This window comes from Microcebus murinus, chromosome 15 (genome assembly GCF_040939455.1).
Source record: "Microcebus murinus isolate Inina chromosome 15, M.murinus_Inina_mat1.0, whole genome shotgun sequence".
In the NCBI taxonomy this organism is placed as follows: domain Eukaryota; kingdom Metazoa; phylum Chordata; class Mammalia; order Primates; family Cheirogaleidae; genus Microcebus; species Microcebus murinus.
In genome coordinates this window covers 44,854,568-44,880,254 of record NC_134118.1, presented here as the reverse complement: position 1 = coordinate 44,880,254, position 25,687 = coordinate 44,854,568, and the positions used below count along the sequence as shown (strand labels likewise).

Below are 25,687 nucleotides of genomic sequence, written 5' to 3'. Positions count from 1 at the left end.
AATCTGAGAACTACATGTTCGAAAAAGGAAATGAGAAACATAGGATGTAGTGAAGCAAATGAATGTGTCTGGCACATTTAAACACACCTTCTCCTGGTATTGTACTTGCATAATGTACTTAAAGTATAAAAGTGATTTACTGAAATGGCTTGGTCTTTAAAACGAACATCTGACATGTCATCCTTGCCAGCCATAATATTAGTTTAACAAAACCCGACTCAGCGCCCTTCTGTTAGTCCAGCCCATAAATTACATTGTCTCCTGCTCATCTTACTTAGGGACAATCTATGTCCTAATGACACCTGATCTGAAAGATACACATTTAAAGATAATTTTATTCAGAAAATAAAAGATGTAAGTTTTCAGGTTGTGTATTTTTTTGTGTGTAAGTAAAACATGGTCTTTTATAATTCTGCTTAAAAGCAGTTTGAATCGTGGCAAATCTGAAAAGATATACTGATATATATTTAATATATATAAAAATTTACTGATATAAACTGAAAATTCTTTTATATGCCCTATTTCATTGGTATTCAGAGTATTTAGAATTTCAGTCACATTCAGTGGTTAAAAAGTGGTATAATCTCTATTATCTCTTCTATTAATACATTTTGAGGCATAAAACTGATTGTTGCTCAGTCTTATAAAAAGTCCCATGCAAAGTAAACTTCTAAAGAAACTCCTTAGCTACGGTCCCTCCCTTTCCAAGTTTTTGGCGTCTCTGAACACTTCCTATACAAAAAATTTTGACAGTCATTGACCACAGCACTGGCCACATTTGGAGAAATAGCAGTCATACTTATTTCAAACAGCAATTTGAATTAGTTTAAAACACCAAATCAACCACATTGTGCTATGCTCTGGTGCTTAGCTATGCTATGCTTCCTTGTTGTTCGGTAAGACCTAAGGACTATGCAATCAGTGCCGACGTTTGTGTGCAAAACAAGTGGTTTATTGAGCAAAAGGGGGTTTATTTTGGACTGCATAATTACTATTGTCAATTGTACATATAACTTGGTTACTTGTTCAACTTCCTCTTGCACACTGGGTGGAAAAGGTGCAGTATTTAAGGCATTGATACTTTTGAATGAGATTATAAAAAGCTCCCTTGCCTTATTTCTTCTATTTGCTTGAAATCCCTATGTTGCTAATCCCAGAGAAGTAGTTTATTCATTTGTTCAACCAAAATTTTTTAGTGTTTGCTATGAGGCAGTTGCTGCTGTAGGCACTGGGAATACAGTGGACTTTATGAAGTTTACTTTTCAATTGGAGGAGGGGGATAGAAAAATAACATCTGGCAAAAGCACAGTGGAGAAAAGTAAAGCAGGAAAGGAGTGTGTGTGTGTGTGAATTTTAAATATAGAGTGGCTAGAGTAGCTCTCTCAAGAAGATGACACTTGATCACAGACTGAAGATGGAAAGGGGGGCAGACATGTGGATGCTTGAATTAATTTTTTCATTGCACTAGTACATTATCTATAGCAGCTTCCTGATGTACTAGGTTATTAAGTATGAAATGTCCAATTTCCCTAATAAGTTTGACAGTTGAAATCTCTGATGTTTCACTTTGACACTTGCCGTTTTATTTTTATTGTGAAGGTACATCCCCAGTCTTTCAAACGCACATTGTGGCTTGTGATTATTTTTCAAATTTTTTTTAGAGAAATTTTTTTGAGACCATGGACAAGTCAAAAATTCATTTTATTTTCGAATATGAGTTCCATTTTGGAAACAATGCTGCACAGGCAGCTCGAAATATCAATGAGGTGTTTGGGAAGGATGTGGCTAATGAATGCATAGTACATGGATAGTTTGAGAAGTTCCATTCCAGTGATTTTAATCTTGAAAATGAGCCATGTGGGCAACCTGAGACCAAGGTGGATGATGATGAGCTGAAAGCTGTAGTGGAAGCAAATCCATCTCAACCTACATGTGAATTAGCAGCAAGGTTTGACATTACTATTCCAACAATATTGGACCACTTGAAACAAATCAGCAAAGTGAAGAAACTGGACAGATGGGTTTTGCATGAATTAAACCAGTATCAACAGAGAAATAGTCTCGAAGCTTGCCTTTCTTTGCTGTCACGATAAAAAGGAGAACCATTTCTAACTCGTATTGTTACATGTGATGAAAAATGGATTCTTTTTGATAATTGCCAGTGTTTGGCACAATGGTTGAATAAAGATGAAGTGCTGAAACACGTTCCCAAACTGAATATTCATCATAAAAAGCTAATGGTGTCTGTTTGGTGGTCCAGTGCTGGTATTATCCACTATAGCTTCATAAAACCTGGTCAGTTGATTACAGTGAATGTCTACTGCAAACAAGTAGAAGAAGTGATAAAGAAGTGATAAGCTTGTGATTAAGCAGCTGACATTGATCAACAGAGACAGGCTAATCCTCTTATAAGACAACACTCAACCACATATTGCAGAGACAATGCTGCTGAAATCACAGCAGCTGGACTTGAAAACTCTTTGTCATCCACCATATTCACCAGACCTTGCACCAACTGACTATCACTTCTTCCAGGCTTTGGAGCACTTCTTGCAAGGAAAACTACTCAATTCTCAACAAGCTGTGGAAAAGGCCTTTTGCAATTTCATCGCCACTCGCTCTCCAGGCTTCTTCGCTGCTGGCATGGCAGATCCCCATGAGATAGCAAAAACTGTGTTGATAGTTCAGTGCATACTTTGATTAATTCTTGTTTGAGATATAATAAACCACACTTTTGATTCTAAATTGGACATTTCATATTTAATGACCTAATACTAAGGACTGGTAAATTTAGTCTAGAGGCCAAAGGGACAAGAAGGAATGCTAGGAGGCTTTGTTCAGCCTGGCTGGGTCTCAGTGGGAAAGCCCAGACCTACCAGTGGCAGCAGAGAGATAAGGAGGGAAGTGGCCTGAACCAATGGATGGACAGACCAAATTGGAGGGGAGACGCCACATTTATGGACCCCAATGTCATCACAGAATCCAAACAAAGAAAAGGCTGCTAAGGCCATTGAGGGTAATGTTTTGAATTCTCCCTATAAGAGCTCCCCAAGGAGGTCTCCAAAGGAGGTGGTACATGCATCTCAGAGATGGTTCTAGATGACTACTTGGGGCAGAAGACAAAAGTATGAGAACATCAGTATTACCAATATGTGTCTCCTTATTTTAAATTTCTATTTTTCATATATTCCCCAAATCATATAATCTATTAGTAGCGTAGCACATGTAGAAGCAGCTGTGACACACTAGGTCAGAGCCCAGACTTTGGAGTCAGACCCCCTATTTCAAGCTCAGTTTGGTCACTTGCTAGTTTAGTGGCCTTGTGCAAGTTATTCATCATGTCATGTCTCAACTTCCTTATCTGTAAAATGGTGATAATAACAATAATTCCTACATCATGGAATTGCTATGAAGTAGCACATAAGTCAATACTTATAAAGTTCTTAGAACAGAGAATGTTCATGCCAAGCATTCAGTAACAGTTATTGTTATATCATTTGTGTATCAATAAATATACACATCTTGGTAGTATAACTAGAATCTTTTTAATTACTGGGATTTACCTTCACCCCCCACCCCAAAGGCTCTAGATTCCCCTCCTTGATGCATACTAAATATATATATATATATATATATGTATCACTAGGCCCTAGAGCTTCTCACCCTTGGGAACAACAACAACAACAAAAATCTTAAAATATGTCTTTTGGCAGAAAAGCACTCTTATTCTCATGGAAAGAAAAAAATATATATAAGAAATCTGGATTATTGCTCATTTGAGGGCCATGCAGTTCTCTAAAGAGCCTCTGTAGCAAAAATGTGCTTCCTGTGATCCAGGGGTGACCACTGTTAAACTGGACAAGTCAGCAAAGAGGGGAAAAGTCAAATTTCACATGGGAGGTCTGTCCATAGAGCAAACTCATCTCTGCTCGCCTTGTGTGCAATGCCCAGTGGGGCCTGTATGTCCAAATCAAGTGAAGCCCACTCACACTGGCTTAGGCTCAGAGACCCTCCTCTGGGACTTTCTGAGCCAACACTCTTTGTGAACCTACATTGCTACCTTTGTAAATCTATGTCTCTAGAACCTTTTTAACTGTAGGGATATATACTCGAACAAAGGTTTCGCCCCACTGGTTTCTCAAAAATGGGTGTGCCTAAGGGTGGGTGGAAGAGCAGGGCCGCTGTGAGCAGTTTGATTGTACTCATATCATTCGTTCATGCCTCTACAGAGAAATTTATGGGTACACTACCCAAGCCATGTTCAAGCAAACAATAGTCATAATTATTTCAAACACGCCACATAGTAATCTGAATTAATTTAAAATGCCAAGCCAACCGTGCTGTAGTCTGGTTGAAAAGAATAGTTGAAAATAACTGATCTACCTCATGCTTGAATAATTCTGGGAGTGAGCAAAAACACTTTTCAAAGAAGTTAGTCCCACCTACAGCCAGCTGTGAGGGGGCTGGCCAAAGCACACATGCGCAGGGGTGGAATGGGAGGAGAAGGGAGGGGCGGGGATAAAGGGCCCAGGGAGGCTGGGTGGATGACTTTAAGATCTTCTTGTATTTTCAGATGTATAAAATCAACAGAGAAGCTTTGAAATAATGCTTGCCTTTTTTCTAACTACATCTCTGGCACCTACTAGCTGCTGCATAAACTTTAGCAAATATTCAACCTCTTTCCATTACAATTTCTTCATATACACAGGGCCAGCAGGGTTGCTGAAAAGATGAAATAATATACAAAAAATCCTTAGCACAGTACCAGGTATGATATAAGGCTTGGATAAATGTTAGCTATTGTAATTATTATTATCATTAATACTATCCTCACTAACTCTCCCTCCTCATCTATACAATTTTAAAGTGAAGATTATCTGTAGCATATCTTAACTTTAGAAAAACCTTGTTTCTTATCCAATTTTCCAATGTTAGGAAAGATGTATGTAGTCATCTATCTATCTATCTATCTATCTATCAATTAATCAATCATAGTATAAATATTACATGCTGATTACACATTTAGGTTAAAATATTGGCTACAATCTATCCATATAGTAGTACAGAAATATTCTCTTTCCCAGTGGGGCCACTTTATAGATAGGCCCTGGGTGAGGGGTAGAGTATTTAAGCTAAAAAGTAAATTGAAGGTATTTTATAATAATTGTCCTCACTCCAAATACAGGGAACTAATTTATATCTGAAGGCATTTTTGCTATAACTGCCAGAGCACATTTAAAATTTTCTAGTCTATGTGAATATGCCTTTCAAGTGAAAATCATTAAATTAAAAGGTTTTTGTTTTTGTTTTGGAGGGGCAGTTTTATAATTTATTTAATTTGTTATTTACTGACTTTCATTTCTGGAGATTAGAATAATACATTAAAAATGCCTCCCATATAATCACCCTATTATTCAGCTGGAATTCAAAGCAACATGGCCTAGGAGGCTGAAGCTTGAGGCCCATGATGGTGCCACAGAGTAGACACAGATAATCTTGGACTGCTTCCTCTCTTCCCTCTAAAAATAACACCCATGGTCATTTCTTCATGGTCACCTACAAGTTGTTAAGTGTTATGCAAGTATACAATGAAAAAGATATGTTAAGTAATAACATTAGTAATTTTCTCACTGGGAGATTATGACAAATAACTAATTTGAAAGCCACTGGGCTTTCAAGGCACCCTGATATTCCAATGTCATCAGTTTTAGCCATCACTGACTGGCAGATCACCAGAAAAGCCAATCACAATGTTGCCTCCACTGAAATGGTGACAAGATCGGACATTTAAGGGCAGTAACTGAATCTGCAGGATAGAAACGATCTTTTCTTCAAAGACCTGTCAAAGCAGTCACTTAAAATAGAAACAAGTAAAAAGAAATGTCTCACTTTTAAACATATCACTGCCAACATGAGGAGACATTTCCTTAAATAAAACCCAATGTGCGTGACTTGATGATATTTGCTTATTTCCCTTCTTTTCTGTCATTTACTGTACTGTATCTTTACATCACAGTCACCCATTGCAGACAGCCTCTCAAATCATTCAGACCTCTAAAAATAAAAGTTAGAATCTTCCTATCTTCTTTTGCTGGACAATTATTCATAAATAGTTTTCTTATTTGATATTTTATTCCTTTAACCACCATACCTCTTCAAGTACCCCAAAGGAAAATTACCAATTAAAACTGAATTGGAAAATCTCTCCTTCTGACCACCAAGCTGATTTCCTCCCATGCTAAATGAGACCATTTCACATTTAATTACATGCTTCAAGTTCGGAGGGATGGACACACCATCTTAAAATTATGGGCCAAGGTTTAAGAACCAATATCTTACAGAGCTTTGACTCAAAGCTTATGAATTGATATTAATAGAGCACCATGGACTGCTGAATTGTATGAGATTTAAACCCAGCTGATTTGTGAAAAACTGAATATAATGCAAGTCTGGTATCAATAACAGCTTTGGGAGTAGAATACAAAATCATAGGACTATAGATTCTCAGATGCAAAAATGACTTTAAAAATTTTTGAGTTGAATGTACACATTTTATAGTTGGGGAAATAAATCTAAAAGTCTTCCCTATGCTTCTACTGCAATGAGTAGTAAGTAAAGAATCCTGAAAATGTAGTTTTTCTGTTCACAGTTTGCTTATATCATACTCTGATAAGATAAATGGAGAAGGAATTTTTTTTCAGTTTAGATCAAGGTCCATGAAATTAAATAACTCAAAATACTCTTAGATGATAAATTATCTACCCAAATGTTCCAAAGGTTCTATTTATAATTATAATATTGAAAATATATTTCCAGGACTTTTCAAAAACTATAACTACAGGGTGTCCCAAAAGTCTCCATACAAAGGAAAAATTTTGTAAAATTTTGTAAATAAAGGTACATGTAGCTACAATTTCCCATTTTTCTTATGTATGGTAACTTTTGGGACACCTTGTGTTTAAATGTAGGAGAAATTTTAATAAAAGGATATCAAGAGAAAGATAACTCCCACTGGCCATAGTTAAAATGTCCTCTTCTTCCTAAGTGGATTTTAGAATCTAATTCAGAATACATCGTGTCAACCACAGGAAAAACTCCTATATGAAGAGGTTACTCAGCAGACATAAGACAATGTCACTGCTTTTGACATCTAGATCATAGACTGTTTCTAATGACTATGGACAAGTTTACTACAAAATAAATAGCAGTCATGGACATCATTAGGCAAAATGCCTACTCAGAGGAGGTGTGAGTCCCACCCATAGTGCTCTGCATGCATTTTTGGACATGGCCTTCTAAGTGGAGGGTGGCTGTAAACCAGAAGATACCAGAGCCTTGTAACCAGGACAATATTAGTGGGGTTTGAGAACCTGGCATATCAGAAAAGACTGAATACTTTACAAGTGAGTAGAAGTCATTGGCTTGGAGAAGAGTACAATTTGTGATTAGGTGGTTATGTATTTCAAGTAGTCAAATTCCATGTAGTGTAGGGCCTGTAGTGGAAGTATGTGAAGTAGAGAGAAATTGCCTATATATCATGTTCCTGTCATGTGACATCTGCTTTTTTGATGTCATTTTATTCATTTATTATAAACAGTCAAACTAGTCGGTATCACTGTCTCCATGGGCTCAAAAGCGTTTCAAAACTTAATCAAGTAGCAGATCAGGGCTTTTATTCCTGACTGTATAATGAAAAAATCATATTCCTTTCACTTTATGACTGACATCCCTTAAGCACAGGTTTCCTGTCTTCCTGTCACCTATCAGAAGCAGGCAGATGTGGTTACTTGCCAGCTGTAAGATTTGATTTGGTGACCTCTAAAATTACTTTCATCTCTACTTTCCTGTGATTCTTTGATTCTATGAAAACAACTGCAGTACTCTAGAGATGCATATTTTTTCTACTAATAGAATAGTTGCCTGTTCAATAAGAAATAGTTGGGGGTTGGGGGCAAATTCACAAAATGCAAAGCATGTTGACATTTTATCTGGTCTCTAAAGTTGTCACTGCTCATTTGCACCTATTTTTACAATCAATATTGAGAATTAAAACAAAACAAAACATACATTTAACTGTATTAATTTAATTTCTGGTATCATTTTTTTGCACTCTTTGTTCCACTTCTGTATTTTAGTCTTATAAAGTTCCTAGAAAATAAGAATATCTTCTCATCAGAAGAAGCAAGGCTCCAAGTAGTGACATTTTCAGATGACATCTAAATATTACTATGAAGAGAAAGAAAGTACATATGACCAGAATTATAACTCAAGAATAGTTAGGAAAGTGGTCTGGCATAAAATTAAAAAGTGTTTCATTAAACAAACAAACAAACAAACAAAAAGGAATGACAAAAGAGAGAGATAATGAGTTGAAAGTATAATTCCCTCCATCAGATCATTATCAGAAAACTGATTCCAGGTTTGATCTTTGAATTTTAGAAAGGAGAATACATGGATCAGGTTCAGAAAGAAATATCATGAAATGATTAAAGGACTGAGGAAAAAACATTATGAGGAAATGTTTAAGGTTAGTTTTGTTTGGATAAAAGAAGGCTAATATGTGACATGATAGCAATATTTAAACATATTAAGGCATGTAGTAAAATGATTTTTGATATATCAATTTGTGTTTTGCTCTCTGTTTTCTCTTCTTCCTCTTATTTTTCAGGCTATAGTTGAAAGCAGGTGCTGCAGGGATTTTAGCAGCGTTGAAAGCACGAACTGCCTGAACTAAATAAATTTGCCCTTCTTTCACGACAGAGACAATTGGAAGTATCCATTGGGAAGGGTAATGAGAGTAAAAGGATCTTTGAAGGTTGAGAGAGAAAGAAGGCGAGAGAGAAGAAAGAAGAGGAGGAGGGGAAGGAGAGCAGGGAGGAAGGAGGAAAGAGAAACGAAATGGAAAGCAGTGACTGGAGAGAAGACAAAGGGATGAAGTTTGGTGCCAGGAGGTTGAAGGTTGCTCATTGTTCTGTGTGCTTGGTGAAGGACCACCAGAGGGGGTCTGCAGGATGCAGGGGGTGTGGGGGCTGCCCTCAGTCACTGGTTAGCGTTGCCAAAGATACTCGTCTTGAGTTTGGCTGGGATACAGGGAAACCACGGGGCTTGATGGCACCATGATGAATAGGAAATCGGCACATAGTGGCTGATAACTGGTGCAGACAAATCTCAAAGCTTCAGTGCAAGGTAAGACTTGTGGCAGAAGGAGAGCACAGAACAACAGAGACTGACTTTCCTCAAGCCTGGCTGCATGGAAGCTGAAATGTGAAATGAACCTTATAAAGAAAATCTTCAAAAAGAAACAAAAGAAAATAAAAATACATTACATCTTATATATCTTAGTTCATGGACAAATAGGGGATTTCTACAAAGAAATTGGTACATAGATGTAGATATACCCCTATTACTAATTTTCTAGTTCGCATATAATGTAATTGTGCTTTTCTTTTTATAGAAACTCCAACAAGATGACTTAGTTTTAATTGCTTCAAAGTCAGTTGCACAAAACAAAGGAGACTAGTCCCTAAAACATTCTGTAAGTGTGTTTGTTGTTAAAGTATTTAAAAAGGTAAATAACCACGTTTCATTCCTTTAGTTGGTCACTCTCCTAGAGTTTGGGACATCTTTTACTCCCCAGTTGATAGTAAAGGTACATGTAAAGGTACAACATAAGGATTCTGATTCCATTCTTGATAACACTAGAGAACAAAGAGGTAAATCCATCACCACACCTAGCTTCCTTACTGGAGCAGGAAACCTAGCAGGGCAGGCAACCTGACTTCAGGGATGCTCTTAAGCTGCCAAATAAAAGTAAAAGTCCATATATATCCCATTATAGCCTACGCTGTTCCAAAAGTAGCCTGGAAAATGTAGCAGGAATCACTAACACCAAATAAAAATTTAGACATGAGTAACATGAAAGCAAATCAGCTCAACTCCCTATTATCTAACTTCATTAAGTCTCAACTTCTTTCCCTTAAAATGAAAATCTTAACATTTCTCCCATTGGATTATTGTGAGAATTGTGTAAAGGCACTCAATACACCCTCAATAGTAAAAATAATTGAATAAATTTTAAGAATCCTTAGTTTCCCTTCCTTAACTGTCAGTTCTTATGCAGACAGTGAAACACCTTGACCAGATGTGCAGCTGCTCAGTTCTGGCTTTTTCTTCCCTTTCCCTCTAATCTTGAAGTGCCCTAGGATTTAGGATAGCATTTTATTTTCCCGTGCTACATATACTTCCTCCAGTTCAAACAGTTCCATGACTTTAATGTCATTTTCTGCTGATGTATCTTAAATTTATCTCTCTAGTTTAGACCTTTGCTCTGAATTACAGACACACATTGCATCTCCACTTAAATGTCTAACAGACACTGTAAGGTAATAAGGCTAAACCATAACTTAAGTCCCATTTACTTTCCTGCCACCTCAAATCAGTCCTCCCTTACTTCCCATCACAAGAAATGACACTCACCTACTCTCAGACATTCCTTTTAAACACCTCAGGCCTCCGATTCTTCTGTATTCTTTACACTTCATATCCATCCATCAACAAGTCAGACTACTTGGCACCGTCTCCACTGCTACAGCCTGACTGTAATCTACTGTCACCTTGTTCTTCTATGATCAGAAGCTGTTTTCCTGCCTTTAACATGCTTGCCTCTCTAGTAAGTTTCCCTAACTCTTAATACATCCATTTAGACAGATGGGAAGGCAACCAATGCACTATGCTAGTGGCATTATAAAAATATTTCCTGAAGAGCTTTCATGGAATGAAAATTCAGCTGCATCCCAGCTGTCCACAGGGAGCCACGCTTGTCAAAATAGCAGTGGTGCTTATCCATCTGCAGGGAAGTGGAAATATTTTCAACTGCTCAGCACAAAGGGGTGAAAGCTCTTGAATCTCAAAGAGGAAGTTGATCTATATCCTCTTGCCGCACGATTTCGTGGGTTTCCCAGGTTTTCAACCCCTTCCCACCATCACCACTTCTAAGGTATTATAGTCTGCTAGATGAATGAATCCTACTGGCTTCTGTCAGTGATGGAATCCTGCTTCTGCTTTTCCTTGTTGCATCAGAAATGGATGAAGCTGAGTATGAACTAACTCAGCTGAATACCACCGTTCCTGGTGCTGTATATTCTCAAACATTCATCTTGACCCACTCTTTGAATTAGACTGTCCAAAAGAATCAACTTGGAATTTTTGTCCCTGGAACTATCACAGTATTAATCACCTTCCCTAGAAGGACAGGGTCTTTCTCTTTTTCCCCTACCTTTATTCTTTTCCCATTTCTATTTCCTAACTTTTCCTTTTAATCCCACCATACCATGCAAACAGTATGATGCTACAATTTATGTTATCAAATCCTGGATAACATATGGCTGATGCAAATCCTAGGGAAAGAGAATAAGATACATTCAAGAATATTAAAGTTTAGTCTTTAGATATAACAAGTACATGGATAAAAACATCAGCAATTGCATAACTGTGAAAAAGGCAGAATATAAAATATACCAGAGAGGAATAACTCCCAAGGTGTAGCTCAAAGTGCATTGCATACATCATCCTTAATCTCTGCTATAGGAATTCAAAGATCCAGGAAGGTTTCTTAGAGAAATAGAGTTTTTTGATGCATAGTGAAGGCTGAAGAGAGTTTCAATGACTAAAAATTGGGTGAGATTGAGGAAGATGTAAATGACATGGAAAGGTGTGGAAATAGGAAAAGGGCAGATGTATTTGAGAATGATCCATGGTCTGCTTTGGTTATAATGATGGAGCAGCAAAGAAAGCAGGAAAATTAAATGCTAGAATATTTCTTTTTTGTTGTTTATGTATTTTATATAATTGCTAAAAACAAATATATTTTGCAGTAATAAATTCAACTACTTTGTTTTAAAATGAGATGTTGTAAAGGTTTGTGGTTGAAGATGAAAACTTAGATTTTATTCTCTAGACGGAGGGTGGGCAAACACAGAGCCTTCATGGGCAGTGAAGTGGGGGGCTTAGCCATGTGCTTCAGGATGGCACCTGGCAACAGTAAGTAGGGGCATTCTGAGCAGTAGAACAACACAGGGCTGGAATAACCTAGAGACAAGGAAACTGATTAGGATGCCATTACAATAGCAAAGGTATGAAATGGTGAGGACTTGAGCTGGGAGTGAAGGGGATGGGTGAAGAAGTTACAAATTATAAAATGAAAGCAATTTAAAAATAGAGTATATGTGAAGATTTTAGATAGCGGAAGATTTTTTTTTTCTCAGGAAGAGAACAAAAGTTTAAAAAATGTCAGGTTTTGGGGGGAAAGTGCATTACATTTAAACATGCTAAGTTTGATGCATGACTTTAGTAAGATATGGATAATAAATAGGTAGGTTGGGACAGGATATATACTATAGTTCTATACCCTAAATTGGAAAGTTTCATGCAAAAAGTGGGCTAATTAGATAAAATCACAGATATGAAGATACCCAGATGTGGGCTCAGGGCCAAACTTGGGGAGATACCTGCATTAGCAAGGCTAGAGAAGAAGGAGCCCAGCAGTAGACAATGATGTAGGCACAGATTCAAAGAAATCCAGTGTGGTCCATGAGTCAGACGCTGCAGCTAGAGTGAGGAGGTTACAAAGTGAACAAAGGTCCAAAGGTCTCTGGACTCAGTGATTATGGGACTTCCAGGCTTTGACTTTCAGTAGAATTTTAGGAAAAGGAACCAGTTTACAAGTAGTACTGAAGAACGGGAGGCAGCATTCTATTCTATTTAAGCTATATGTTCAGAGCATTGAGAGCAAAAGAAGGAAAAAGTGCAGAGCCTTAAAGGACCAATGGGATTGATACAATTGTTTTAGGGTATCTGAAGTAAGCGAGCTTGGAGGTGCAGAGAAAAAGAATAAATAAGGAAGATCCAAGAAGAATACAAGATTTCAGGAATAAAAATAAAGATATTTCATGGGTTGAGAATTAGCCATAAAATAGGGAGGTTTCAATGTTTATCAAAATATCCTTAGTAAGTCAGAGTCCACAACCTCAAAGCATTCCCTCATTCATCTCAACATGAAATGGAAGAGAAAGGTGTCCAGGGGTGGGAGGAGGGGAATGTAGGAAAGTGACCTGATTAGAAAATTCACCTCTTTCCATTTATGACACCATTAGAAATTTTTGCAATATATTCTCAGTGGTTTAGTTAAAAAAATAAAAAGCCAAGATTGAATTTCTGAGCACTTAACCATTAATTGAAAATAAATTAGAACATCTACACTGTTGATAGTGTGTTTGAAGTAGCATCTTTGCATATAATGTTAAAGTCCAATGTTATGTAGGTCCCAAGGGTGTACGTACACTACATATTTCAATGCAGTGTACACATTTCCTGAATTGATTTCTTCTTCATGTGGTTATCTGGTTTAAAGCCTGCCAGTGAACATATAAACACAACACTACTAATTAGAAGCATTTTATCAACACAAACGATTATCAAAATGACTATGCTAAAATGCATTGTTGTACTGCTCTTTTAATTTCTAATAACCACTAATGACCTTTAATTATCTGGCACTAGATTTTGTATTCAACATACTATTTCTGATCATGGCTACTGGGAAAGGCTTACAATTGGCTTCCAGACTTCATTATCTACTCAGAGTTAATGAATGATCATAAAAGATGTCCATCTACTTTCCAGATGCTACTTCCTTATGTTTTCCTGTTTAATGCTGAGTGTTTTTTTTTTTCTTTTTTTAAACTGGTACTGTTGCATTGTGAGTTACAGTCACTTGACCATGGATCCAGATTAATTTCTTTCCATGTTTGATCTGTAGTTCTCAGCCTACCCAAGAATATAATTCCATGAAAAAATATTTCTCAAGATATGTGTGATTAAATAAGGTGAGGAAATGATGGGTTAAAAACCTCAGACAGGATTTCTAATTTACTTATCCAAGAATTATTGAGGACTGGCATTGTACTAAGCTTTAAGTAGCATGGCTACAAAAATAAAGAATATAAATTTCCTAATTCCATGAAACTTATATTCTAGTCAAAGAGGCAGGGAATAAACAAACAAATAAATATACTATTTTAGATGATAATAGAAGCCCCAAGGACAAATAAGACCCAGAGAAGGAGCATTTCCAAAACTAATTTCACTCTACAACTCTTTATTCATTAATAATAATAATAAAAATCTATGGAACAATCTTCTACAAAACAAACTTTGAGAAGAGCCAATCTACAATGCTCCCCTAACTTTCCAAATCTGGGTTCTAGTAATAATTATTTAATAACAGGAACAAGTGTGATTTGTGGCAGTTTAAACTTGTATCATAAGCTAAGAAACAAGCTTGACAAGATGGCGTGGAATACCAGTTTAATTTTAGAAATGGAATTTGTTGAGTATATAAGATCTTTTAGACTCTCATCAAAATTAAAATCAGCTACGATGGAAGATAGTGATGAGAGCACCAAAATCAGCCCAGAGGAGAGAGTGATTGGTTTGGCCTTGGGCATCTTCACAGGCTCTTGAGGAAGCCAAGCTGGTGCCTAAAAGATATATAGAGGTGATAGAGCTGAAGGAGGGGGATAAACCACTCAGAAGAAGGAAAGCACAAACAAGGCACTGAAAAGGAAAAGTTAAAGACCTCTGCAGGGAATTGTGAGGAGTCCAAACTTAGTACAGTCTAGAGTGATAAGAAGGGGAGAGAGAGGAGTTAGTTAATAAGGTGGAAAAAGTTGATTGATCTTGAAATGACAGAGGCTCCTAAATTCCAGGCCACTTTGCCATTGCTCTGCATGTAGCAGGGAGAGACCTGAGCATTGTTAACTTTAAGAAAAATTCTTTGTGGGAAATGTGCCAAGTAGATTGAAAGGGAAAGGACTAGAGAAATTAGAACAATTAACAGAACACTGCAGTGGTCCAGGTGAAAAATCATAAAGGTCTGGGGTAAAGCAAGACAAATAGAAATGAAGAAGAGGCCATATATGAAAGATAGGAGTAGGTGAATCAGTGCCTTGGAGAACTCACCTTATAAGGATTATAGACAGAGGGAGGGAACAATTATAAACTCCAAGTCAGTACTTTATCTCAGATACATTTTTTTCCCTTCTCTATCCTTTTTTGTAACTACACTGAAGCAGATAACCAGACTGAGTCTAATAGTAATCAGACTGAGCCTAACAGAGCCATCATTTCTGACACTTGCAACAATTCTCTGCAATAATTCTTGAAATAGCTATGTTGTTTGCCAAGAAAATGGCTATCAGGGAGAGTGCAAAATATCACTCGGAGCCAATTGTGGTAATTGCTCAGTGTTAACTTTTTTTGATAAAAAATAAAGAGTTTTTCAGTAGTTTCATTCTAGTAGAACCAAGAGAATTATAAGGGCACTACAGTTTCTTTTTCTAGCCATTTGGTTTGTGCTTTGTTGCACATCAGTCAGAAATCACATTCTGTATCGACTATTCTGCTCAATTGAATAAGACACAAAGACACAGAGCTTACAAAAGGGGCATTTTTTCCCTACTTTTCTCTTTTGTTTAGGCTCTCTCTAAATTGCTTAAAGCTTTTCTTCAACTCAAAGTGTTGGAGTTAGAGGGACCCTTAGAGATCACCTGGTCCAACCCCTTCATTTTTCAGATGAGAAAGCTGAGGTCTCCAGAAGAGGCCCAAGATCTCATTATGGGGTGCAGAGTTGGGACTGTGTGCACAACAATTAGATTAATGATACTCTTCAGCTCCCACACAATGAAGCAGAATCTCTCTTCCCATGCCCCATCTCTAACAGAGAGAAAAAAGTCCCTCTCTCACTTTTCAGGTTTTATATATTAGGAGGAAATGCTCCCAGGCAGGGAACAGAGATAGAGACCATGCACATATGGCATGAGATCTCTCTGTTCTTCAGCAATCTCCACAGCATTTTCCTTCCTTTTCTGAGGTATTTATATTGGGAAATTAGCTTTTCTGAACCTGCCACTGCAGCTGCTATTGCACCAACATAAAAACCACAGAAAATTACAGGGCATAGAATAAAGGAAATTAACATTCATAAAGCATCAATGAAATTCCTAAAAAGTCAATAATAAAAGTTACTGTGCATTTAGTCCTGACTTTCACAAGTACTGACCACATCACCCCAGTGATCTCCTTCAGCCATCATACCACTCTCGTGAGGTAGGTACAAAGATCCACTTTGCAGAGGGGAAAACTCAGAGATATTAGCTCACATACCCCAGACTCACACTGTTAGTAAGTAGAGATAAGATTTGAGTCTGGTTCCTTATGACTCCTAACTCTCTGCTATTAACAACTGTGCTGTACTTTGTCTACACTCTGCACTGTGCAAGGAATTATGTAGATTATAATCCTTGTCAACATGGCCCTACAGAATACCCAGGAGAGTTCAATATACCCAGAATAACTAGAAAAAATTATGTAGTATTCTCTGTAAATGAAATAAAAATTTAGAATTTAAAAGGCTGCCAGTGTGGGCTTAGGCTTACGGTGACCTGGGACAGGCCTGGTTCATGCCTATTGCCCCAGCAGGACTGACATGGAGGGATGGTAGAGGACATCTAGTGAGAAGATACAGCATGAAAAAGGAAGACAAGAAAACAAGACAGAGGCACGGATTTGTGGTGTTTATCATATTTGTGTGTTACATGTTTGGTATGTGAGTTGAGGGGCAAGGATTTATGTGAAAGATGAGTGGGAGAGACACGCGCAGGGAGGGGCTGGCCTGACAAAGAGATGAGGAGATGAGGTAGGTGACCAGCAGAGGCAAAAGGAGCTTGAGAGCCAGGCACAGAAAAGCCACTGCAAGATCATACGATTCTACATGGTATACTTGCATTTAAAATATTGATATGAAAATATTGTGCAGGGTAGATTGCAGTAGAGAGACTGGAAGCAAAAATCCAGTGGGAAGAATAGCGAAATAATCAAGGCGTGAGGCAAATAAAAAAGAACCAGCTGGCACAGAGCACTTGTCAAGCCTAAGGACATAAACCGAGGGGAAGACAGGGCAGAATTTTGGTCCATACACAAGTAATTAAGACTTACATCATTGTTTACGATCACATTGGCCCCAACCTTTCGATGCTGTGATCATGGGCAGTGAGAGAGTAAGAGAAGCTGGCTCACTGCACTCATAAACTTTGGAGCCAAATGCCAGCAAACTCAAATTATGGTACATTTACCAAAAAGTTTTTTATAGTAGTTTAAAAAAAAAGTAATGGAAGAATCCTATCATCACACACATAAAAGAGAGGCCACCTGAATTGTTGTCACATGCATTTTAATTTCAGCAAAACAGTATTAGGTCATACTATATGAATTATGCTAACTCAAATTTTGCTGGTTTTGTTTTATATAATTTATAAATTTATTTTGGCTTGTAGTTGTATAACAGCTAAAGATGTAGAACACACAGGCCTGGTTTTAAGTTTGTAAATATATAAATAACACTGTATTAAAAATAGTTTATGTCCAAAAGGAAGATATGCAATAGTTATTCTCCCTTAAAGAGGTCTACACCACATGACTCAAGTTGAGAATTAGTTACCTAACACAAATAATATTTTTTTTACATTACTGGCTTTGACAAGTAAGTAGTTATTTGTGATTTGCAACTGCACAGTTTAAGTGGACTAATAGTTTGGAAGTCAAACTGCAAAGGGATAGGAAGAAAACAAGAGATTAAAAAGTAGCAACAGTAAGTATTTAAGACTGCATCAAGAAGTATATGTTGTGTATGCCAAATTCTGAAGGTATAACCTAAAAGGAAAAAATGCATATAATAAAACCAACCATATAATCTATGATTGGTACTCAAGACTTGGTGCAATAGTTGCACTTGGCTAAAATGTGTGTTTTATGGGTATGTAGTAGGCATTAAATATATTTCTTTCCAGAAGGGTGAATATGTGAATGGGTAGAAATTCATTTTATGGCCAAATTAATAGGTGGAAATTTGCAAGATGCACTAAAATAAAAAAAAATCAAGAAATATGAAAGGCAATTAAGACACCATATCTCATTACTCAAAACCACAAATCAATTAACCAAAGGTCTACGGTCATATCCATGTGAAACACCATTGATATCAGAAACTGATCTTATAATTTTTCATCAGGTGTTGGATTACCATTGTGCAGCTCCAGAAGCATGAGGCTAAAATGCTTACTTTCATTTTTCAATTTCTTTTTCTAAATAAAAGCAAATAATTCATTGAAAACTGCTGCCAAAAAGTTGGTTAGGGGAGTCTGAAGAATTAGTACAAATGAGATTCCAAAATTAATCTAATAGTAACCTAACACATTTTTTGGTATAAATATGAAGCTAAAGTTTACCAGGACATTTATCCTTTTGTTTTAGAGGATTGTATCCTAGTGGATGCCATTCTAGAAAAAGAACAATTAGCTGTTTCTCTTATTACTTCAAAATACTTCCACTGGAGAAGTATAAATAAGAAAGGTAATAGTTGGTTAAAAATGAAAATATAAACTAATAGTCTATAGATTCTTATAATTGTATAAATATCAGGGTTTAAAAAATTCTAGTAAGTAGCACCATACACAGTACACAGTAATTCCATATATAGTATGATGCTTACGTACTGGGAAGTCGGAAAATACTGGGTCTGAATCTGCTTCTTCTCTTGCTACCTGTGTTACTTGGGCAAGCTACACAATTTTGCTAAAGATTCACTGTATCATATTTAAAATGAGGATGACAATAGTATCATTATATATAGATTAATGTGAAAGCTAAATATGCACACACATACACACACACACAAACATGAACACATGCAGAATGTTTGGTATGCCTAGTATATATTGAATACAGTTGTCCTTTGGTGTCTGCAGATAACAAAACTCACAGCTACTGAAGTTCCTTATAGTTTGCCCTCTGTATCCATGAATTCACCAACTGAGGATTGTCTAATACAGAACAGGCAGGTATGGAGGGTTGACTGTACTCAACAAATGATAGTCATGTTATTAGTGTCATTGTAAACATTAACAATTATTTGTTAATAAATAACAATGAAATAATCCACAAGGTATGTCTACTAATGTAAAATAGAATTACCTTTATAGTCCACAATGATGATTTCAAAAAAGAGCATTTAACCTTATAATTATTTAACCTCTAATATTACCTCATTCTTTTGATTTATATACAGGAACAATACATATTGCATCACTGTCTCTAAATTTTTCTTATACTTTACAAATCCAAATTTGATGGGCTCTTTGGCAGTTTGATTCTTTTTAACAAAAAGAAGTTTACTTGTAAAATATTGCTTGCTTGTTTTTATTATTATATAAGTAATATCTAATTATATGCTTATAATTCAAGAACTAATTTAGTCATGCTTATAATAAAACAACTGAATTATTCAATCTTATAATTCATCTTAGCTTACCTGAAATAATCATTAAATTTTAAAAATGTTTTGCTATAATACTTCCAATCAGAAATCATATATATATATATGGATTTTTTTCTCAAATATTTATATCTTTAATAATAATAAGTATTTGATTTCTTATAAATTAGATAATAATTAAAAGGATTAGATCCAGCATAAATTATTAACATGCATAGTGATTTGTAAAGAGAAATGTTGTTGCTCTTTTATTATTAAATTAGTTTATTTATTGCCTAGGAATTACCTATTTAAAATTTATTTCTCCAGAAATTACTGCCTGATTACTTATGCATAACTATCTTTCTTCTGTGTTGATATATATAAACTATTATTGTTGTTCTGTAGACTTATTTCTAAAAAAAATGATTTATTAATTTTACTGTGGTAAGTATTGTGTATTACATTTGGAACAGTTACAGACATAAAACATTTGCAAGAGACATGACATGTACAAATAACTTATTTTTCCTAGATTTTCTATAAACTATGTAGTCATTTTAGAGTTTCTTAAGAAGCATAAGAACTCTATTAGAAGGGTAAGAACTCCATTGATGGGACTCATGCACAGTTATTAGGAAGAAATGTTCCTTTTAAGCAAGAGTATTAAAAAGTGGGAGTGGGGAGATTTGGCAAATGGGCACTACACTAATGCAAACAGCCATAGAGGAAACACCAGCAAGTGTTATGTACATAAACTTGACTAAATTTAACAAAAATGTTGTTTGAGAGAATTGGTCTACATACTCGGTAAGCCTAAAGTATATTCTACCTTAACATTTCTACATTTACCTGTAGAATTCTAACTCTGAATCTCAAAGAGTAAAGGGAGAAAAAAATATCTAAATCAACATTCAAACCTAGATCTCATGGTGAACAGTGGTATTCAAGCACAGGCAAAGGAACAAGGAACCAACGCAGAGGAGGTGTCATCCAGGGTATACTTTATAAAGATATGGTAGTTTACTAGGCAGAGAAGGGGAAAAGGGTACAGGAGAAAGGAACAATGTGTGCCAAAAACAATGGCTCCAAGGACCTGGAGGGTTGTCTGGGAAGAGAAAAATTGTGGAGATGGAAAAATCCAGGAAGATAGAGTGTTCTTAAGCAGATAGTGCACAGATCAGATATGTTTTTTTGAAACATGAATTTGGACAGCTAACACAGAGGGGGCACAGAAAGCAGATGGGTGGGGGGAATCTGGTGAGAAATGGCCAGGTCTGAGTTAAGGAAAACAAGAAGTGGATGCTGACATTCTGTGTTGCTAAAAGGAAGGATATATAATTTAGATGTTAGTGATATTGAAGCACATGTTAATATTTTGCTGGGATAAAATGGATATCCTGACTTATATTCTTTTCCTAAGGATGGCTACCACATTCTTGTATAGAAAAAAGTTAAAAGTTGTGCCTGTAGGCATGGCCTAGCTTCTCAGAAAATACTCTAGATATACTTGTTTAATTCTGAATTAACCTGAGTCCCCCAAGTTCTCTCTAGGAAACCATGGAAAGATAACCTAGACCTAGAATTTGGGTGAGGGTAGTGAGTTACTAACTGCTGACCTCTAACAGAGAATAAGGATATTACAGTAAGAACTCAAATTCAGGTCTTTCTTGATTTTGGTGGGCTGATTTTTACCTGTGACCTAGACCTCAGCAATCATTCTCTCATCCACTGGAGGCCTAATTTATTTTCACTTGAATTCTGGCCTATAAAATGCATAAGTAGGCACAATCATCATTCATGTCCACTGAATATAATTTAGTATTTTAGCAGTAAAACAGGGCAGCTGAAGGAACGAATACATCTCCCTAAAAGCCTAAATGGTTTTAGGGAGTTCTTAGGAGGCTGGTGAGATCTGCTTGGTTTCTTTGAAATATTTTATAGTTCTAATCAACCCTCACCTTCACATATTTTCTTTGCATAACATCACTGATGTTTTATGAATTAACTTAGAAATTTCTGATGGAAATATTTTTATACAGATCACTTAAAAATTCTCTGATCATGCTATATGTTGCTCTTACTTTATACTGTTAAGTATAAAGTAAAATTTTTAAAAAACCTGACTGGCTGCCTCATGCTCAATGTAATAATATGCTCAACCATAATGCCCTGTTTTCCATCTGTTTCTGAAGAACTGAGCGACCTTCAGAATAATATCTGGGAATACTACTACTATATGTGAACACTTCTATATGCACGTATGAGATAATCACTGTTGCAAGTTCAAGTTCATTACAGCTTCATTTCAAGTTCCAATGGGGAATTAAACTTAAATTGAGACTGAAATGGGTTTTGTTATCCCTATTGTACTGCTTAGAGAAAGATGCTTCATAGTGATAGGGAGAGTGATTGCTTCTGGGGCTGAAAACAGAGTTTGAGATAGTTCACCCCCCCACACACACACATTAATTTAAAAATAAGATAATTCTACAGATAGTCTAGAGGATCCTATTTTTTTCTTTTCTTGAGAACTTACTTAATCATGGGTGTCTGCTTGCTTGGATTTGCTACATTTATTTTAATATTTTCTGATCTATTACTAAAACTAGTGCTGTGATTATAAGACATTGGATAGTCAAAGAAGATTCCTATAGCATGCTTAAATACATCCACTGACAGATAATGACATTGTTGGGCATACATCTACTGACAGATAATGACATTGTTGGGCATCCAGTATTTAGGAGATGGAGATTTATTTTGTATTCTCCATAAAAGCAGAATAGATGAAGGTCTCTATACCTGTGTTACCTTATTCAGAATGACCTGTTCTACTGAGCTTGTATGGATTCTTTAAAACCAGGCAATTTCAGCTATAGTCATTAGCTACAGATCACCTACTAAGTGATATAAAAGTGACCAAATCATGCTTATGGATCAGCAGAATCAACATTGTTAAAATGTCTATACTGCCCACAGTGATTTATAGATTCAATGCCAGCCCCATCAAAATGCCAACATCATCTATCACAGATTTAGAAACAATATTTCTATGCTTTGTTTGCAACCAGAAAAGAGTCTGAATAGCTAAAGCAACCTTAAGCAAAAGGAACAAACCAGGAAGCCTCACTTTATCAGACTTTACCAGACTGTAAGCTATACTACAAGGCTATAGTAACTAAAACAGCATGATGCTAGCACAAAAATAGAGGCATAGACCAATGGAACAGAACAGAGACCCAGATATAAAACCATGAACATTTGTCATCTGATCTCTGACAAAGTAGACAGCAATATACAGTGGGGAAAAGAATTCCTATTCAATAAATGGTGCTGGGGCCAGGCACAATGGCTCATACCTGTAATCTTAGCATTCTGGGAGGCCGAGGTAAAAGGATCACTTGAGTTCAGGAATTCAAGACCAGCCTGAGCCCTGAGCAGGAGTCAGACCCCATCTCTACTAAAAATAGAAAAAATTAGCAGGGTGTGGTGGCTCATGCCTGTAGTCCCAGCTACTTGGGAGGCTGTGGCAGGAGGATTGCTTGAGCCCAGAAGTTTGAGGTTGCTGTGAGCTAGGCTGATGCCATGACACTATAGTCTGGGTGACAGAGTAAGGCTGTTTCAAAAATAAATAAATAAATGGTGCTGAGAAATTAGCCACATGTAGAAGATTGATCCATATCTCTCACCACAAGCAAAAATTAATATAAGATGGATAACGGACTTAAATCTAAGACATGAAACCATAAGAATTTAGAAGAAAATGTTGGAAAAGCTTTTCTAGATGCCAGCCTAGGCAAAGAATTTATGAAAAAGATCCCAAGGGCAATCACAGCAACAACAAAAATAAATAAATTGGCCTTAATTAAATCAATATGCTTCTGTACAACCAAGGAAACAACCAACAGAGCAAATAGACAACCTATAGAATGGGAGAAAATATTTGCATGCTACACCTCTGATAAGGGGCTAATAATCAGAATCTACAAAGAACTCAAGCAAATTAGCAAGAAAAAAAATCAAATAACCTCATTAAAAGGTGAGCAAAAGACATGAACAGAAGCTTTTCAAAAGAAGATAGACTAATGGCCAATAATCATATGAAAAAATGCTCAATGTCACTAATCATCAGAGAAATGCAAATCAAAACGATAATGAGATATCACCTAACCACAGCGAGAATGGCTTTTAACAAAAAGTCCCTAATCAACAGATGCTGGTGTGGATGCAGAGAGAAAGGAATGCTTATACACTGTTGGTGAGATGGCAAACTAGTGCAACCTCTATGAAAAATAGTATGGAAGTCCTCACAGAACTAAAAGTAGAGATAGCATTTGATCCAGCAATCCCACTACTAGGTATTTACCCAAAGGAAAAAAAGTCATTTTATCAAAAAGACACTTGCACTACAATGTTTATTGCAGCACAATTCACAATTGCAAAGATGTGGAATCAAACCAAGTGCCCATCAATTCACGAATGGATTACTAAAATGTGGTATATGTATATCATGGAGTACTACTCATACATAAGAATAACAATCTGGATGGAACTGGAGACCATCTTTCTAAGCGAAGTATTGCAAGAATGGAAAAACAAACACCACATATATTCACAATTAAATTGGAACTAACCAATCAGCGTTCATGAGCACTCAACAGAAATCATGCAGGTGGGAGGGAGAAAAGGGGTGAGTAAAATCATACCTAACATGTACAATGTACACTTTCCAGGTGATGGGCACACTTGCAACATTGACTCAAGAAGTACAAAAGCAATCCATGTAGCCGAAATATTTGTACCCCTGTAGTATTCTGAAATAAAAATAAAGCCACCAAGTAGGTACGTGTGTATGTTTGTGTGAATATGTGTATGTGTGTGTGTGTGACCCCATGCACTAGTTTGAAACCTTGAGAGTCTTGACTTTGTCCCATTAACTTAATAAATATTTTTTCTGTGGACCTACTTTGTGCACTTATAATTCCAAAGTAACTTTAACTGTGAAGGTAATTAATTTGGATGGACAAAAACACCATGTCAAGAACACGATTTTCAATAGTATAGTACAATAATGTTGATTTGATGGTTAAATAAACTGCCATTAATACTGGCAATCACTGATTTCTAAAAAGCACCTAAACAGAGACTCAAACTCTGCATTTTTCTTATCATTTATAATGCTATACATGATTTTGAGATACAGATGGACTTTGAACTTTCTGCACAGAATAGGCCGTAGTAAATACAACCACAAACCCCAAATTCATAAAGTAAAGCAGGTCTCTATCAAATAGGAAAGTTATTTTCTATTCTTTATCTTATTCTGATATACACTTTAAGGCCAGAGGAGATAACGCCCATTCAATTCTTAAAAATAGTACAAAAATGGAATTACATTGATGTTTGAGTTAACTCAAATGACTTTGTTATATATGTCATATCCTAGGCCATCAGAATTAGTAATCATAAAGTGGTCACTTTTAATCTTGTGTTGTAATAGCATTTGGTCAATATTGTATAATCTTATTAAATTTGCTACAAAATATTTCATTTTTACAAAAAGTTTTGTTCTGTGGAATGTAAAAAGGCTCCTTTAACAAAATCATGATAGCAAGAACAAAGGAAATTAGCATTTTAATATGTTGTGAGTTTGAAATGTTTTTTTGTGTGAGAGAGAGTCTTAAACTCTCTAAACACTACTACCCTAAGTAAACTTGACTTTAACAGGAATTTAAGCTACAGAAGATAAAATGTTAAATAGTGTCTGCCTATTCCAAAACGTTAAACTGTCAGGGAAACCTTTGATTAGGAAATTAGGCACATGGTTTATAGAACAGATACTATATAAACAGAACAAGATGATGTGGTACCCGTAAAAATGTAATCTCACTAAGGAAGATAAAGTGATAGGAAGACAAAGAAAGTAGGCTTCAAGGACTTTTGATTTCCAGAACAACCTAAGCTCCAGGCCCCAGAAAGAAGCTACTGTTTGAAAGTTTTGGTCGGTAACAGAGTGCCAAAAATGTCTGGAAGCAGCTAAGCCTAAAAAGCCACACATTTTTCACAAGGAAATGAACAGCCTCAAGTGCTAAATTGGAAAATCTAAATCTGGAAAGGGTTGGTAACATTAATACTTTATGTCCATGGTTATAATAGGATACGCTGTGATTAAGTTGGAAGTCTACTGTCCTCTAGTCGCCTTTGGAAATCTGAACAGTACTATGACAATAGGAAATTCAGGAGACACGTCAACCTTGAACTGAATTTTGCAGCTGAAATCTACCATTTTCTCTTGTCCTGGTTGCCTGGGAACTTTGA

The 25,687-nt window shown here is 36.3% G+C and overlaps 1 protein-coding gene across 10 annotated transcripts in view; it reads right to left on the bottom strand.

The window, feature by feature from the left end:
* The window catches only part of INPP4B (inositol polyphosphate-4-phosphatase type II B), a 687,065-nt gene that overhangs the window by 1,975 nt on the left and 659,403 nt on the right, over positions 1-25,687 (bottom strand). The window lies entirely within an intron of this gene.